The following is a 19,456-nucleotide window of genomic DNA, read 5'->3' on the forward strand; positions in this document are numbered from 1 at the left end:
TCCTACAAGATCCTCTTAACCGTGTTCTCTGTACGTCTTCATGTTTGACAGACTGAGCATGAATGTTCGAAGGGAAATTGAATGCATGGCTTTAAACGGTATTAAGCTTCCTTTCTGCATTATAGCTGTTGGCCTGCGTTAAATGCACACCATGTGGTGAGAGTCCAGCAAGCATGAGTCAACTGTTTAGGAACCCACACTTGTATATACCGTCACCCTTTCGGAAAAGGAACACTCTAGCAGAGAGTAAGAAAGCACCACGTATCGGTCAGTCGTGGTGTTCAGCCATCAAGTGGTTTCCTGAATCACCTACAGTTATTGAGTACTGTTTTCCAGCCTCACAATTGCTTGTGGAGTGTATTAATTTTTTATTTAATTTTACAAAAAAAAACTCTTTGCAGATCTTACTGCCACACCACCTAATAAAAAGGATTGATTTTACATAATTTTTTTTTTTTTTATGTATATTAATGCACACAGTTTTAAACATTTTCTTTAATGTTATTTACTGGTCTGAGCCTGTTACTTATTCATCTGGCAGCCAGCAGGTTAAATTTACAAATCCTGTGCTGGCAGAACTAGAGAGCACACAAAATTATAAAACAAAAAAAAAGCCAGAAACAGACCCATAATTTTTAGTTGACCCCAAGAATATGGTATGGCCAGTTACTTGAAATGTTTTCGGCATTGCAATCTGTGTAATCCCTCAACGCTGTGGCTGTTATGCTTTCCCCCTCATTAACTCTTGTACTATATTTGTATTTTCCTTCATCTCCACAGTACTGCTAATGTAACCAACACAATTCTCACATTTATTTTGCTGTGATTTGCTTTGTAATGTAGATACATTTCAAACAGTAAGATCTTATGGGTGTTCGTGGTAAATTTCAGCACAGTCTACATACCCCCAATCTATTGAAGCTTTTGGTTTTAGACACATTTTCACTTTGATGTCTTCAAAGACCATATGCCCAGCATCAGAGACTCCATACTTTAATAGCTGCATGCTTGTTCTACAGATACAAGGGCACGTAAATGTATATATTCCTATAGTCCAACAAAACACCTGCACTATTAACATGTGAACTTAGAGCTGCTTATCGGATATGCATTTGTCGAATCACGTGCAACACGTACTTCCTCTTATTTGTGTATGTAGGTTCAAAGTTCTTGAATTGTTTGTTTCATAGTTTTGAAAAAAATAACATGCCTCTGTCACCACACAGTACTGCAAATAATTAAATAAATATATTTATAATTTTTTTTGTTTTTTTTTGTTTGTAATGCAAATAGCATTTCAAAACATTTTAATTGGACATATTTTAAGTAGACCTTCAGTCATATGCAATTTTGTTAACATTCTTGTTGAGCTGTTTTCAATTACTGAGGGGCAGATATAAGGACATAAAGATATTTTTACATCATATCTGTACAATTTGCATACACATAGCATTATATTCGGAGACATCAGAGTGGCTGAATTCCATAAAATGTGAATCTGTATGGCTAATATACAATTTCCTTTATGCCAGTTGCTTTTTATTTGGGGGGTGTATTTTATGGTGTACAAAAAGTCTTCTCTTAGCATAAGAAGTAAGGTTATTACAGTTAATGCTTTTGCCTTTCTTTTCCTACTGTAAAAAAATTATCCTAAGGTTTTTACCTTGTGGTAGGAGTATAGCATTTGTCTTCTATTAGAATTAATGAAGGTCATTGGTGCTCTTTTGGGTAATTGTGTATGTAATGCATGAGCTTGCCATTCTTTTATTTTTTGTGAAAAGATCACGTTGACCTGTATCATGCTATATCTGTCATATTTCAAAATTACCAGACTAATTTAGGTTCCCATCTGTTTTCTTGATTCTTTAAATGGAAGCTCTTGCAAGGTACACTACAACTAGCTCTCATTTTTCTGTTCTGGGAATTGAAGTGCTATGTAGGAAAACTCGGTGATTCAGGAAATCTAGGGAGTATTAAGGATATCATAGGTCCTTTCCATTTTATTTTTTTTTCCTTGAAATATTTTCCAAGAATTAGTCGGCACAATTACTTTTATGTTAATTTAGATGTTAAATTGTAAAGTCCTGTTTGTAGTACTTTCGCAGTGTTAAAACCTGTTCTAAAAGCTTCTTGCTAGAATTAATTGCATGTAGATAACCCTTCCTTCAGAGAGAATTTGTATCCACTTCAGCTATAATGACCTTCATTATGATCTGCAAACAGGGACAATGTCCATATACATTTTGTGTGAGTGCTGTATGTGTGTGTATGTCTGGCAATATGTATATAACCACCTAACCATATTTGAAAATTCATGAATGCATCAGACATTAGTATGCAATGAGAACCCAGGTGCTCCAATCTTTGATTCATGATCTAGAGAGGAATCTGTTTGTATTGTATCACTGTTGGTAACATGGAAGGGTTGAAGTATTTTGCAGTTTAACTGATTAACCCCTTTCGTGACCAGACCACTTTTCAATTTTCTTACCGTTTGGGACCAGGGCTGTTTTTACATTTCTGCTGTTTGTGTTTAGCTGTGATTTTTCCTTATTCATTTACTGTACCCACACATACTATATACAGTTTTTCTCGCCATTAAATGGTCTTTCTAAAGATACCATTACTTTCATCATGTCAAATAATTTACTATAAAAAATATATAAAATGTGATGCAAAAATGTAAGGTACTTTTTCTAACTTTGACCCCCCAAAATCTGTTCCGCATCTTCAACCGCCAAAAAACACCCATGCTAAATAGTTTTTTTTTAAATTTTGTCCTGAGTTTAGAAAAACCCAATGTTAAACATATTCTTCGCTTTTTTGGAACGTTATAGGGCTATAAGTACAAGTAGGACATGCTGTTTAAAAATAAATAAAAAAATAAATAAATAAAAAAAATATATATATATTATATTTTTTTTAATTTACCAATAGTAACATTGTAACACTGTTATCTGTCATCTCTAAATCACACCTCATATGTACATAGACAACCCAGGGTATTAAATACGGGGTATGTCCAGTCTTTTTTAGTAGCCACTTGGTCACAAACACTGGCCAAACTTAGCATTTATATTTGTTTTGCGTTAAAAAAGCAAAAAACAATTTATGAAAGCGAACTTTGTGACCAAGTGGCTTCTAAAAAAGACTGAACATACACCATTTGCAATACCTTGGGTTGTTTTGGGTATGCCATCATGGGAGTAAGTCTCATTCCTGGGCTACCATACGCTCTGAAAGGTAAAATAACCAATCTGGCGAATTTCAATGGGGAAAAAAATAAAGTCTATATTTGACCCTGTAACTTTCAAAAACACTAAAACCTGTATATGGAGGGTACTGTTATACTCGGAAGACTTCGCTGAACACAAAAAATAGTGTTTCAAAACTGTAAAAGATACATGGAAAATGCAAAAAACTTCACGTTTGCTGATTTATATCATCGAAATGCATTTTACTGTTTTGAAACACTAATATTTGTTCAGCGAAGTCTACCGAGTAAAACAGTTACCCCCATGTACAGGTTTTAGGGTGTCTTGGAAAGTTACAGGGTTAAATATAGTGCTAGCAAATTTAATTCTCTGGACTTTCTGCCTGGGTTGTCAGGCAGGTCCTCCAAATTGTAATTAATAAAATGACTTAATTATGTAAAAATATTACATAAATATTTGCAGAATTTAAGAAAAGGAAAAGAAAAAATAATTATATATATTTTTATTTATGTGTGTTTTTTGTTTTGTATTTTGATATCAAAATACAGTTCGAACGAAATTACACCATTTTTTTATTAAGGTAAACTACATCATTGCTTCCTTCGCTGGTCCTCTTTTTTTTGCAAAAGCGCTGCATCATCAGCTTCACGCTCTTACACCCCAGTCTACATCACTAGGTGATGGGGCCACAGGTAGTCCTCAGCTCAGTTACATATATACCTCAGAGTAAAACTCCTTACAAGCTGTATAAACTTGCAATAAAGTGTTTTTTCTTTTGAATCCTCTTTTGCCCTCTTTTACAGGCCTACTCGTACGTTGGTTTCGGCACACCTCAACCAACTTTGCATCTCCTTCTACATTCCATTACGTATTAGATAAATTCTGTGTGTGTATATGTATATTTTATTTTACACTGTTTTAAAACTTTATTTCATTTTATTACAGGCAGCAGGGGGACTACCTGGCACTGCTATGGACAGCTATTCTGTCCATGTGATCCTAAGTTCCTCGCAATCACATGGCCCAGGGTTTCTCCCTGGGATGCCATCGTGATCGAAGGCATGGGATTGCAGGCAAGTCCACTGGACGGCGGGGATGTCCTATGCCGACTGCCGGGTCCCCAAGGACGGCATAGCACGATTGACGTCCTTAAGGGGTTAATAGTCTTCTTCACCCTGCAGAAGTTTCATGTGCCTGATAAGTTCCAGAGGGAGAGCAGAGAAAGTTTACAGAGCAGGAGATAAAAGCTTCTAAAGCAAGAAAATATCTTTTTGAAAGTGAAACCAGTTTTTTTTTTTTTTTTTTTCCTTTCATGCAACCTGTGTCAGTCAGGGGAGGTGTAGCTAGTGCTGCATAGACAGAAACAAATGTGATTTACTACTAAATGGTAGAGAATTGAGCAGTAAGACTGCAGGGGAATGCGTTGTACACTAAAACTCCTTCGTTAAGCTAAAGTTGTTTTGATGCCCATGGTGTCCCTTTAAACAAAACCTATGCTAGTTCACATATCACTAAGCATCTTACAATAGGCCAAGTGGGAACATCTAGTTGAAGTCTATTCAAATGTTTGTTGTTCTTCCAATACAAGTTCAGCTTGACCTGTATTCGTATTCAGTTATGTCAGGCTTTCTTTCTCTTTCCAGCAAAGCCAGGCCACATGACTAGTTTGTTATAACTGGTTCATTTAAATTTTTTTTTTTTTTTAAAAACCAAATCTTTGAGTCAAATCATTTAATTTTAACTGTTAGAGTAGCAAATGGTATTTCTGAGTTCTGGCTTCAAGCTCAACAGATTTTCTGCGAAGATGTTGTGTCACATTGTCCCAGCGATATTCTGATGCTTCTGATCAAAGGGGTTTCCATCTTTATGCTAAATACACCCACAAAAAAAAAAATCAGGTTAACCCCTCCAATGCAGAGTCAGAACCATGCACACTGTGCATGCCAGTTTTGGTGTTTGGTGCAATTGGTGTTTTTGTACTTGGAGTGTACCAAAAGAAACCATATGGAATATAACAAAAAACAGAATAGTCTTTTAACAAAATAATGACTGTCTATTTCTGGAAGTATTGGGGGCCCAGCACACTCTTACCTTCCCAGCAGCTCCCTTCAGCTCCCCTGTCTTACTCTCCCGTGCGGAACATTTCCATGGTAACCAGTGGCAACACTGACAGCTGCGGGGCTTACGAGAGTTGGACAGGGGAGCTGCTGGGAAGGTTGGTAAAAGTGTGCTGGGCCCCCCAGGACCCTGATGGCGGCAATGGTCTGCATTACAGGCAATATCTGTATCTTTATTGGCCGATACGATATTGCTAAAAATACAGAATATCGGCCAGACCGATAATCGGTTGAATCCTAATATTTATATACAATATAAATATTGATCTCTCTGTCATTAGCAAAGTGTGGCTGGCAACTCTTGGTCTTTGTGAATTTTTTTTTTTAAAATTATTATTTATTTATTGGGTTTTTTTTTTTTTTTTTTTTTTTGATTGTGGGGGACGGAGGAGGAGGCGGAAGCTCTGCAAAACTCAAATCTCCCTGTTGAAGGTCCTAGTCATGTGCAGCAAATGAAGGCTTTCATAGTTGCAAGATGTCACCTCATATATATTCTTGCATTCTCCATAACTTAGGCCTGTGCAGCATGACCAAGCTTTCAGAGAACTCTGCAAACCTAAAATACACTGTTTCCCATAACCTTATTGCCATCATTTACCGCTGGAGTGTCTTATGAAATTCATGATCACTATCTCATTGAGGAATGCAGTCATTTGCAAACACTTGATAATCTAGCAGACTGGTTGACCCTAGACATGGTAATTGGTGTACTGATAGTTGTCTAAAATACAGATCTAAAGAACTTATGTTTGGCCATGTGCACATTATAATAGGGAAAAGTTTGAAATATAACATCATGTTGATCCATCCAACAGCAAGCCCTCCAGGTGTTTTTTGAACTTCCACTGTAAGCTTGAGGCAGTGGAATTTCTACAACCACTGGAGGGGGTGGTGGTTGTAACATTTTGACTTCATCTTTATACATTCTCTGTGATGTTGCTGTTTAGTTAATATTTTGTAACAAATAAGGACATTCTCAAGAGCCACGGCTTCTATAGTGGTGTATGTTTTTTTTTTTTTTTTACCCCGGAAATAATGGATGTAAAGCTGACACATAAGATTTGAAAAGCTCAATCTTGGAGTTTTTAACTGTGCTGCCATTTTAATTTTTGTATTTTTTTTTTTTTTATCCACTTCCAAAGAAGAAAATAAAAGAGGGGTGGGAGAGCAATTGAAACAAATCAAAATAACCGGTGCCCTCCCAGAGTAATATTTCTCAAACCATGCGCTGTCAGTTGTCTCCGCTTCGCTAAGCAAGCCCCTTTTACAGGGCTGTGCTTGTTAACTGAGGCAAGCATTTGATACTTTCAGCATCATACTCTTTGTGAAGTCACCTGAGAAGACTTTTTGAAAATCAAAGGTGTTAGAGCAGGGGTTCTCAACCTTGTCCTCAAGGACCCCCTACCAGTCCAGGGTTTAGGGATTACCTGGGTGTGTCTAAGGTGTTTAGAAAAAAAAAACAAAAAACCTTGGAGTCTTTTTTCCTTTTTCTAAACACCTTAGACACACCCAGGTAATCCCCAAATCCTGGACTGGTAGGGAGTCCTGAGGACTGGGTTGAGAACCCCTGTGTTAGAGGAACACTCCAAAACACCATGATCCCCCTCCCTCTATATAAAAAGCCAAACTGATGTAAAATGGTTTAACTTCTTATCCAGGGTCCGCTAGGTGTTGCAACCTGCCACCTCCTTCAAACATAGAACTAACTGTAAGCTTTCTGTCTGTGCTAAACTCATTGGTGCTTTCTCTAGTGTGATTAGCGCAGGAGAGCTTGGGAGCTTCCAAAGACATTCTAAACTGTTGGACTACATACAATGTGATTGGCACCAGGGCATTACTGGCACTATATACACAAGTGTGCTATATTGGTTATGATGCTTGACGTGTGTTTGTGTGGTTTTTGCTTTCTTTTTGGAAGTGCCTTTAGTGATTAAGGTGTAGTTTCTGACAAATATAAATATAGATGCTTTTCATAAACTCCAATGTGTACCATTGTTTTAGAAAAGGGACATAAACTCTGCTCCAAAACTGCTACATAAACACGTAGTGGCTTTGGTGCTTAGTGCCACATTTTGTAACTTTGACAATTTTTTTTATTTTTTATTGATGTTTATTTGGGGGGGGGGGGGGGTACAGAAGAGAAAAGGGGAGGGGAATTCAATGTCCTAATTTAGATTCACCATTACAGCCATTCATTCCGCATCTTGCGGTCTTTACCTTCATGCTCGGTATTTACAGTGCATTGCATCGTTGGTTGTCTATCCTCTTAGGTGCTAAATAATGTGCAGCACCATTCGTGAGTTGTGCGGACTCTTCCATGCGGGAGATGACTGAATCGCTCCCTAGTTTGTGTGCAAAGTGTAGGGGCAGGTGATTTTGCCAGATTGGGGGTGGGGGGGTGGGATCCTAGATGTAGTTTTGGATATGCCAGTTTATGGAAGAGCTCCATGTGGGAGGCGCATTTAGAAAGTGATCGGTGTTCTAGTAGAACCTAATTTATTAAGTGTACCGGCGTACTGCTACTGGATGCGGTACTTAAATTGAATGTATGTCCTAAATAGGAGTTTGGGTCCCAACCTAATCTAATGCAAGGAGTACGAATGTAGAACCACATTTAGAAGTAGTTAGGGGTTTATTTAGCAGAGCAAGTGCCTTTATTGTCCGATTTGAATGTTGGCGTGACATGAGGTAGTGTTTGTACTTTTTTAATGTCCTGATTAGCTGTGATCGTAAAGTTGTAGGGCTCAGGAACCCTTGGTAGGTAAAAGGCACAGGTTTAAGACTGGGTTTGTGTGGTATGTATGCTGTCTAGGGAGTCTGATTCTGCCTGGAATTCCCATCCATGTATGTATGTTTATTGCAGTGTTGAACCAATTATTTATACCTTGGTATTCCAAGGCAAGCATTAAGAAGATGGCGTATGGTTTGAAAGGCTTGTCAGAACGTGATGTTGTATGTCTGATTGGTATAGTGTGATAGGTGTTGTATGATTTTGAATTAACGGTAACAGCACAGTGTTATACACAAAATCAGTCATTTATACAGATTACATCGCCATGCCGAAATAATACACAATTGGTAAATTACAGAGAGCAGGCATTACTGTGACAAAATAATGTGGAAAAGCAAGTTGAATCATATAATTACAAAGATTAAATTACCTTTAGAATTGTATAACAAAGGCCTGACCTCTGCTACAAAACATAGGTAGGCATTGCATAGATCACTCGGAGATTGTTGCTGACTTGTGGCTAAAATGAAGCACAACAAATGATCATTTGCTGCTGCTGTGAAAATTAATATTGTAATGGCGTTCACCTGTTAAGCTCGTTCGAGTGTTTGTTCGTGTGAACAAGCAGTTTTGCTGTGCATGTGATTTAATTTATGACATTGAGAGCTCAACATTTGGGACACATAGTAAGCACTGTTTTTTACTTTCAATTTAGAAATTTTCTGCTGAGCACTGTCACCTAAACATATCATTTGGCACATTGAAGCACTGTCACTTTAATCACCTGTCTCGAATGGATATCTAGAGCCAGAATTCCTATTATGCACATTCATACAAGTGTTGAATTAGAATATATATATATATATATATATATATTCAAGCACACTCTTGGCACTTGATTACTAGGTCTGATAGACTTTTTCACATTTAGTGATCAGATATCTAGCGATCACATAACTTAATATCAGCACCGATTACATTAGAAATAGGCTTTTTTAATATACAGTTTAAGGCAATATTTAGATTGCGATTCACTTTGATAGCGTGTTTGGTTCCCGTAATCGTGACACTAACACACACACACACACACACACACACACACACACACACACACACACACAAGGTGCAGTACCGGACCTTAGAGTGGCCGGGCTAAGCACACAAATAATAGTCAGGAGACAAGCAGAGTAAGGGGAATAACAAGAAACAAGCCGAGGTCAAAGGGTAGGAAAAAGTCAGATAAACAAGCCAGAGAGCACGTAACCAGAAACACAAGTTCAGTAGCATTATTAGCAAGCAAAGACCACAACAGGGCAGGGAGGAACAGGAAAGGTAAGGATTGAAATCATAAGGTTAGTTCTGATTGTTGGTTCTGATTGTTGGTTCTGATTGTTGGTTCTGATTGTTGGTTCTGATTGTTGGTTCTGATTGTTGGTTCTGATTGTTGGTTCTGATTGTTGGTTCTGATTGTTGGTTCTGATTGTTGGTTCTGATTGTTGGTTCTGATTGTTGGTTCTGATTGTTGGTTCTGATTGTTGGTTCTGATTGTTGGTTCTGATTGTTGGTTCTGATTGTTGGTTCTGATTGTTGGTTCTGATTGTTGGTTCTGATTGTTGGTTCTGATTGTTGGTTCTGATTGTTGGTTCTGATTGTTGGTTCTGATTGTTGGTTCTGATTGTTGGTTCTGATTGTTGGTTCTGATTGTTGGTTCTGATTGTTGGTTCTGATTGTTGGTTCTGATTGTTGGTTCTGATTGTTAAATTTCCAATCAGAATTAACAATCACACTTGGGAGATATCTAGACCTCCCACTGTGATTGAGGCACTGTGCTTTTAACGCCGGGTCAGGTGGCTGACCCCGGCGTTTAATAAATTGGGCATTACTTAATGCTTTCCTATGGACGTCCAGCGTCTTCTCACATATATATATATTTTTTTTCACAGTGAGAAGAGTGGAAGCGCCTCTAGCGGCTGTCAGAGAGAAAGCCGGTAGAGGCTGGATTAACACTCAGGGAAACATACCAATTTCTCTGAAACTGCTATGTTTACAGCTGCAGGGTTAACACTAGAGGGACCTGGCACCCAGACCACTTTATTGAGCTGAAGTGATCTGGGTGTCTATAGTGGTCCTTTTTAAGCTGTAGTTGTTCTGTTGTCTAACTTAAGATAAAGCTGACTTTGCCCACTATGCAAATGCTCTTGCTGCGTCAGTCTTTCTAACAGTGTTGCCTGTTAACTTTCTTCTACACTCACTACCTACATGTTTTCTCTGTCCCAGACTGTATAACAGGAGCTTCTGCCTGTTAGTAAGAAGGTTAGGAGAGGAGTGGACCAGCAAGATAGACGCATTGATGCCTTGCTCAGGGTGCTGTTTATAGTATGCCCTTGGTTGTTCATCCTGCATAACTGGCAGGCAGCCTGGCATGCATTCACGCCAGGCTGGCCTTCCAATTCTTTGGGCAGACAAGCCTCCTTTTTCGGCATGTTCACTTCTGTGGGCGGTTCTGGTTACATGATTTGCATCACCCTCTTAAGCCAGCCACGACCTTCTTCTTAACCGAACCTGCTCTTAGGGGCTATGGATTTAGTTGAAAAATTAAAGCGAGAGATTAGCATAGGGGGTATGTGTTTTCTTATAGCTGCATCCTGCGAGTTTCCCTCCAGCACCACCTCCACCAGATACATGATGCTAGGGAGGTATTACTGTTTGTGTTTTCTGTTGATTAGATTCTCTAATTAGGCCCATCAAAATTGTCAGCACCAGGCCAAATGGGCTTGTAATCTGGCCCTGTCTGTGAATTTACAATCTAAAGGACACAGTGGGGATTTGAGACGAGAGGTAAGAGTAAGAATTGGCAGATTTTCAACATCCCATCTCCCCCCTCCAGCCCCCCATGACTCCTCTTCTGCAACTGTCAAAAATAACCAGTGAATACTTCTTTAGCAACCTATTTCATTACTTTGGTTTCGTGTCCTTTTTTTCTTTAAGGGATACTATCTCAACCAGCTAGGCATGCCTTTGTGTTCATATCTAGTTTTATGTTGTAAACATATATAGTTATGAGGTTTTGCTGTGTGCAGGTACATTTTCTGTTTACTTCTTCCTGCTTTGAATCAGTGCAATCTTGATTAGACCACTCGTTCAACGTGTAAAATCAGATCCTGCTCATTTGGTTACATATTTGCTCTTGCACGTCATGGGAATCTGCATAGTAAAGTAACTTGCTGCTCTATTAATTTATTTAAGTAGCACACACTTACGTGGTGCACACAATTCCATCAGACCAACTCATTAACGAGTGTATATATAATGAATACGTAGCTCCCCAGAATTTCTCAAAATGAGGTGTATTCTAAGTGTGCTGTAGTTTGCCAAACTTTTGAGCTCCTAAACATTTAGCAAGCCCTTAACTACCGGTCAGAAATTTAGAGCTGATTAATGAATAGTTTTAGTATTTTCACCTAAATCTGTGTGCATGCAAAATGCGCCATATGTTTGGTTGCGTGTCCTTTTTTTCTTTAACCCCTTAAGGACCAAACTTCTGGAATAAAATGGAATAATGACGTGTCACACACGTCATGTGTCCTTAAGGGGTTAAGGGATACTATCTCAAAGCTATGTTTTACTTGGCTCTCAACCAGTTTGCCCATGCATGCCTTGGTGTTTTATATCTCATTTTATGGTGTAAACATATATAGGTTTGAGGTTTTGCTGTGTGCAGGTAAATTTGACTACTTCAAATTACTGAAGTGGCCATAGTTGTTTCATTTACTTCTAATATATTGTATGGAGCCAGACACTGGTGTGGATTTTTTGTTTTGTAAGTGTACATGTGTAGAGCTCAGTTTGGAAATGATCATTTGCATAGTTTGTGATGCAAATGCAACAACCTTTACAGCTGTGGGGAGGAAACATTGGCTCTGAATATATTGTTCTATACACGTTGGCACAATATATAAATTGTGTTTAGCATCAGCAGCCTGATCATCTGTAAACCTGTCCTAATATTTTAAAGATGACTCGTTATTTGGGACACGTAAAAGGCACAACTAACTTGACTGTATTTGTCAGTTAACGTAACAAATGTTTATCACAGAATTTCACTTTTGTACAGTTTACTGGTCATTGCAATACTATTTAATGTCTTAAGATAAAACGTCATTTTTCGCATACCAGCTGTTGTTTTGCTGTCTCATATTATGAGTTACAAGACATGCATACTCCTAAATGCTTAAGGGCACCGGCATTTGCATTCAATACATTTTGGAAAAAATGTCCATGACAGAATTCAATGGATTAATCATTGTTCGTGCCATGTCTCTGCAGGACTCAAGATATTTCGGATATCTTCTTCTCCTTGCTCTAGCAGCTAGCCTTCTCACATACCTTATTTATAATAGAAAATAAATTGTCAACATCCACTGCACTGACATGCTATCTCTGACCCTCTTTTGTTGTTGAACTGTGTATGTTCTGTATTAATCCCGATAAAGGATGTGCAGAATGTGTAACTAGACAAATATAATCTACATATTTTAGTCTTCAGTGTTGATGTATAAATAAAATCTATATCTAGATCTCTCAAAATCCTTTTTACATTAATGGAGAATGATGTATGGTATACAAAAACATGAACTGGAGATCAGCCTTACTGTAGCTTCCCCCTTCCATCACCACCCCCAAAACCAGGAGCTTTAGAACAAAGTGCGCAGTGCCTACATATTATAGTAACATGACAAGGGATGGTTTTTATGTTTTTGTTTTGTTCCCAAATTATGCATCCACTCTAGTGTTCCCATAATGCGTGTAACTCTTTCCCAGAATGCAGTGTGTTGTGCATTGTGTCCAGTGGTGTATCCTGGTTTTGTGCTGCCCTAGGCATGACAAAACTCAGGCGCCGCCCTGCCTTCCAAATACACACACATTCACTGACACACGCATACACTAGCTAACAGACATACACAGTCACTAGCAGACACACATAGACTCTTACTAACAGACACACTCCCTGACATATACACACTCACATTAACAAACTCTCTTTTTTTATTTTTAAATTCAACCCCCCCAGCCTCCTTACATTTGGGAATGCTGGTGGGGGGAGGGGTTCTCCCTTTCCCTGGCGGTTCAGTGGCTGCTGGTCGGGTGCCGCTGGAGAGGGAGCACTGATTAGTGAGCTCTCTGCTCACTCGCGTGCCGCAGAGTGATGCCGGGAGCCGGTATATGATGTCATATTCCAGCTCCCGGCATCACTCTACGGTGCGCGAGGGAGCTGAGCAGAGAGCTCAGGGGAAAGTGCTCCAGCGCCGACCACCCGGATTTTTAGCAAGACGAAAGGCTAACAAGACATTTGCCCTGGGCATTTGGGGGCAGCTTTTTTTGCTGCCCCCTGGAAAATGCCGCCCAAGGCAAATGCCATGTTAGCCTCGCGGCTAATACGTCACTGATTGTGCCAACGGCCTTGATTTCCTAAAATACTAACCGGGGGGAAAAAAAATCCTTTAATCCCATACATTTAGAAGTATGATATTTTATTAACTCCATATGGTGCAACAATGATGTCTGTCTGTCTGTCCCAGCACTCAATGCTCCCGGTCTTTTAATGCTCCAGTGTGGTCTCCAGCCAAATTGTATACGATACCAGTAGAGAGCACTCAGGAGTCTTTCAAGGTAAGTTTCATCTGTTGCTTTATTTAGCAATTAAAAATTCACACAACGTTTCAGGTCTTGAAAAAAGTATTTTACAGACTGAAACGTCGACTGCAACGTTGTATGAATTTGTAATTGCTCAATAAAGCAACAGATGAAATTTACCTTGAAAGACTCTTGAGTGCTCTCTATTGGTTCTGTCTGTCTGTCGTCCAAACCAAAGAAGCATGCATATAATTTGTTTTTTACGATCTGTTTTGTAAGTTCTTTCCTGTTTAGTGCATTGATTTAACTCTTACGGATGACAGAACGGTTTATAGATCTCTCATTATGCTTTTTGGCCATGAGTATATATCCACACAATAATTCATTCAATTAGGCAGCTTAAATAAGGTTAATAACTTTAGTGGAAACTCTGGGGTGTGGGTTTACCCAATTTTGTTAGAGCATTCTATAGATGGTAAAAACTTTTAAACAAATATCTGAAAAAACAAAGCATTGATGCAATGGAGAAGCTGGTGGCAGAGACATTTTTAGTAGAATACACGGTATTCTTCCTTGACAGGATTGGTCATCCCTCTTTTTTTTTTTCTCACACATTCTTATCTGTAATGAACCTGTTATCGGCATTTTGACTGACTCCGGTGCCAATATGAAGATCCACGACATAACTATACTCACGCAAAGGAGTCTTTTATTATCAGTATTTACAACGTTGTTAAACTGCCTGTGTGTCTTAGTTATTCCCTAGTCAATGTAGCTGTAAACTTGTTAGTCCTTATCCTCTCATTCCTAAACGCATACATTTGTTGTCAGTTTGATTTTTGCATGGGTGTTTGATGACTGCCAATGGGATCCACCCCCACAACCAAATTCTGCAGAATGCTTAAAGGGACACTATAGTCACCCAGACCACATCAGCTCAATGAAGTGGTCTGGGTGCAATGTCCCTCAGGTTTTAACCCTTCAGATGTAAACATCTGAAGGGTTAAAACCTGAGGGACATTGCACCCATTTGGGGTTAATCCAGCCTCTAGTGGCTGTCTTCCGGACAGACGCTAAAGGCGCATCTGCCACGCTGGATCCGAATTTCGCATCCAGTGCGCAGAGCGTCCATAGGAAAGCATTGAGAAATGCTTTCCTATGGACACTTTGAATGCGCGCGCATTCCGCTCCATTGACTTCGGACGGGGGAACTAACATCGTACGAGGAGGAGAGGTCACCAGCGCTGAGGGAGCCCGGCGCTGGGTTAAAGTAACTGAAGGGGTTTTAACCTACACCCTCAGTGCCCTATAGTGTCAGGAAAACCGCTTTGTTTTCCTGACACTATAGTGATCCTTTAAATATTGAATTTCATTAACCACATATACCAAATCTCTTTGGGGAATCTAATACATCAGTTCAGTGCTGTTAGAGACTAGAATTTAAAAATGTATTTTCAGTTATTCTAAAGAAAGTAAATTTTCTTATTCTTGAATCCTTTGTTGCAGTATCCTCCGTTGTCGAGAATGCATTAATCTGCTACTTTCAGAATGCAACAATGCAATCGTAGATAATGCAAATGCATAAAATAGGTGTTCTTTATTTCTATAGATTTTTGTTTTCCATATTATTAATCATGTATTTTGACCAGTAAGCACACCAAGCACCATTTTTGTAATGGTGCAAATGTCTCCTTTTCATATTTATATATTTGATCAAATATCTGTGTTGGCAATACAAAACTGTATTTCTAACCCTTTAATGTCTCTCTGCCACCTTTCCCCTTCCCTTCCTCCTCCTTCCACGTCAAGTAAATGGTTAAATATCCATTTTGCACTTACAGGAATCCTGGGTCTGGCTCGTCCAGACATCAGCCAATGGGTAATGCAAGCACCGCACTCATTAAGCCTTTCTCATAGGAAAGCATTGATTCAGTGCTTTTCTACAGGTATTGTAAGATACCTTTTTCAAAGAGTGAGGAGGTCCAGTATAGTTTCATTGAGTCAAACTCCGTAAATGGCCAGGAAATGCCACAAGTGGCTGTCTGGTAGACTGCCTCTAGAAACAGCCTTGACCCCACAATATAAACATTGCAGTTTCTGGGCTAGAATGACTGGGATAGTGCACCCAGACCACTTCAATGAGCTGAAGTGGTCTGAGTGCCTATAATGTCCCTTTAAACAAATGGTCAATTTCCACCTATTTTGTCTTCCTTTTTTTTTTTTTTTTTTTTAATTTCAAGACTAGAAGGGTAAATTAGCCAAATAAAAAGTAATAACACAGCTTACAGAACCAATAGCAACATATGTAAATGTGTTGCTGAGCAAACGTCCCCAGAGTTATCAAAAATGAAGGGCTGTTATAAAACTTAGTAGAATTATGTATTGTTGCCTTTAAGGCATAAAATAATTTTCTATGAATGGCTGCTAGTTGTATCGGCTCAACTGGGATTTTCGTTCGTTTTCTTTGCCAAACACACAGTTTGGATCAGGTAGCCAGGGTTGTTTACTTATCTGCATCAATGTTTTAAGTGAATGGTTTCAAAAGCAATTTATTAGTTTAGAAAACAAGGATTCGTTGGATTAAAAACAAAAGTAAGGTATGTAGAAGAGGATAAAGGTATAGCTGATTGCCTCAATGAATATTTTTGTTCAGTATTTACGGATGAAAATGAAGGAAAGGGACCTAAGTTAGGAAAAAGGACACATAAGTAATTTGTTACATGTGAGTTTACAGAGGAGACGGTTATATTTCAACTGTCAAAAATAAAGACAAGTCAATTGGACCTGATGGAATACACCCAAAGTTATTAAAAGAGCTTAGTGGTGTACTAGCAAAACCATTAACAGATTTATTTAACCAATCATTGTTAACAGGAGTAGTCCGAGAAGATTGGAAGTTGGCGAATGTTGTGCCCATTCACAAGAAAGGTAATAGGGAGGAGTCTGACAACTATCGGCCAGTAAGCCTTACTTCAGTAGTGGGGAAAGTGATGGAAATCATGTTAAAGGATAGGATTGTTGCACATCTAAAATCACATGGATTTCAAGATCAGAGACAACATGGGTTTAGTTCAGGGAGATCATGCCAAACTAATCTTATTGATTGGGTAACTAAAATTATAGATCAGGGTGGTGCAGTAGATATTGCTTACCTAGATTTCAGTAAGGCTTTTGACACTGTTGCACATAGTAGGCTTATCAATAAACTGCAATCTTTAAGTTTGGATTCCAATATTGTTGAATGGGTAAGGCAGTGGCTGAGTGACAGGCAACAGAGGGTTGTAGTCAATGGAGTATATTCGAAGCATGGGCTTGTCACCAGTGGGGTACCTCAGGGATCTGTACTTGGACCCATTCTCTTTAATATTTTTATTAGTGATATTGCAGAAGGTCTTGATGGTAAGGTATGTCGTTTTGCTGATGATACTAAGATATGTAACAGGGTTGATGTGCCAGGAGGTATAAGACAAATGGCTAATGATTTAGGTAAACTAGAAAAATGGTAAGTCAAACAAATATGGATTTAAACAAGTCAAAAATTATTTTATTTATTAAAGAAATGGATGAAAATTCATATTTTACCGCTAATTAAAGAAACCAATATTATTTTTTTTTTAAAATGGGAAAAACCTTTTAATTTCCTGGTCAGGGAAGATAAATATATTAAAAGCATATATTGTAGATGGAGGTACGAGTATTCCAATCACTCAAGATATTGCACAAGCCAACCTATTAACGTATATTTTAATTGCAAATAAGGAATATTCTATGAATGAAAATTGGTACAAAAGAGAACAGAAAATGACCTCGGGAGATAGGGTTTACAAGTCCCTTCTACGGCCTATAGTTAAACAAATCCCATCTGGTTTCAATTTAAAAAAAATAAAAATAAAATGGTTTAAAAATGAAAACAATTCCTGGTATAAATTTAAATATACTATCAAACTTAATGATAGACACAAATCTTGAAATATAGTCCCTTAACCCCTTAAGGACGCATGACGGAAATTTTCCGTCATGCTGGTCCCACCCTTAAGGACGCATGACGGAACATTTCCGTCATGCAGTATTTTTCCAGCAGGGTCTATTACCTTGCTGGTAACTATGAGCCCCAGGTATCATTTGATTCCTGGGGCTCCCCTCTCTCACCTAACGGCCAGAATTAGTGGCCCCAGACTGACTGATGCCATGTTTGCAGAGCTCAAAGTGAGCGCTGCAAACAGGCATTTAAATGGAGATTTAAATCCCCACTATTACAATTTGGTGTGATCAGGGTTTAATCCCTGCTAACACAAGGGAGTTCCAGGTATCCATGCTCCCCTCTATCAGCTGGGGTCATTTTTAGTGACCCCAGCCTTTTTGATGAGTTACATGCAGTGCTGGAAGTCAGCGCGGCATGTATCTTCTTAAATAGGCATTTAAATGCCTATATCTAGATTGTGGTGTAAGCAGGGTTAAATCCCTGCTCACACCAGGAAACCCAGGTATCATTAGAAACCTGGGTGTCCCCTCTGTCAGTTGGGGCCATTTTTAGTGGCCCCAGGTTTTTTGATGAGCTGCATGCAGAGCTCAAAGTGAGGTCGGCAAGTAGCTCTTTTAATGGGGATTTAAATCTCCATAGACAGCAATGTAGTGTGAGCAGGGTTAAATCCCTGCTCACACTAGGAAACCCAGGTATCATTAGAAACCTGGGGGTCCCCTCTGTCAGTTGGGGCCATTTTTAGTGGCCCCAGACTTTTTGATGAGCTGCATGCAGTGCTGAAAGTTAGCACTGCATGTAGCCATTTAAATCCACAAAGAACACTGCAGCTGAGCGATCAAGCTCAGCTACAGTCATTCTCTCAAGTGATCTGGTGCTTGGGAGACCCCCAGGGTCTGAACAAACCCTGGAGGGATCACCCTCTATGCCCCAATGCCATTCTGATCAGTGCTGGGCATTTTCAGCACAGATGCATTGCATTGGTCATAATGTCTTCAATGTAAGAAATGGGAGACTGCAATACTGAAAATAGCCAGTAGATGGCAGCAACATACCACTGTTTTTTAGTTTAAAATCCCTTTACTAATATCAGCACTGATGTTAGTAGAGGGAAACCTTTGGGATTAAGATTAAATTAAGGATTACAATTAAGGATTATTATTCAGTTTAGCATAAGTACTAGATTTATTATCAGGTTTATTACTGGGTTTATTATTAAGTTTGTTTAAGATTAGGTTTATAATTAATTGTAGTATTGGGATTATGGTTCAGATTAGGATTAGGGTCAGCACGGGCATCCATTGCTGAATATAGCAAGGGAATTCCTCGGCTGACACCAGCAGGGGGAATCATTTTAACACGATTGCTAAAGGTAGGATTGAGATTTGGATTAAGGTTATAATTAGGGTTACACATGGGATTACGTTATGGGTTAGGATTGTGGTAATGGTTTATTATTAGATTGAGGGTTCGATTTGGTTTAGAATTAGGGCTTGGTTTAGGATTAGAGATTTAGATTAATATTAAGATCGCTACTTTCCAAAGATATGCATATGGGGTATATTTGTACTGAGAAGATGTTGCTGAGTATAGCTAAGATAATTTTATGACAGTGGGAAACAGGATATTTAAAAAATAATCATCAAAAATACTATGTATATGTAAAAATGTTAAAATAAAAATGAATACCACAAACTTTGAAACAAAATGGTAACAAAATGTCACTTCAATAAAGCTTATAATATTTTATATGAGGGTCCCCATGTTGTCCACTTTTGTA

The 19,456-nt window shown here is 38.7% G+C and overlaps 1 protein-coding gene across 1 annotated transcript in view; it reads left to right on the forward strand.

Annotated features, from left to right (window-relative positions):
* MAN1A1 (mannosidase alpha class 1A member 1) overlaps nucleotides 1-19,456 on the forward strand; it is a 216,474-nt gene that overhangs the window by 1,843 nt on the left and 195,175 nt on the right. The gene's annotated exons all lie outside the window — the stretch shown is intronic.

This window comes from Pelobates fuscus, chromosome 2, assembly GCF_036172605.1.
Source record: "Pelobates fuscus isolate aPelFus1 chromosome 2, aPelFus1.pri, whole genome shotgun sequence".
Taxonomy (NCBI): Eukaryota; Metazoa; Chordata; class Amphibia; order Anura; family Pelobatidae; genus Pelobates; species Pelobates fuscus.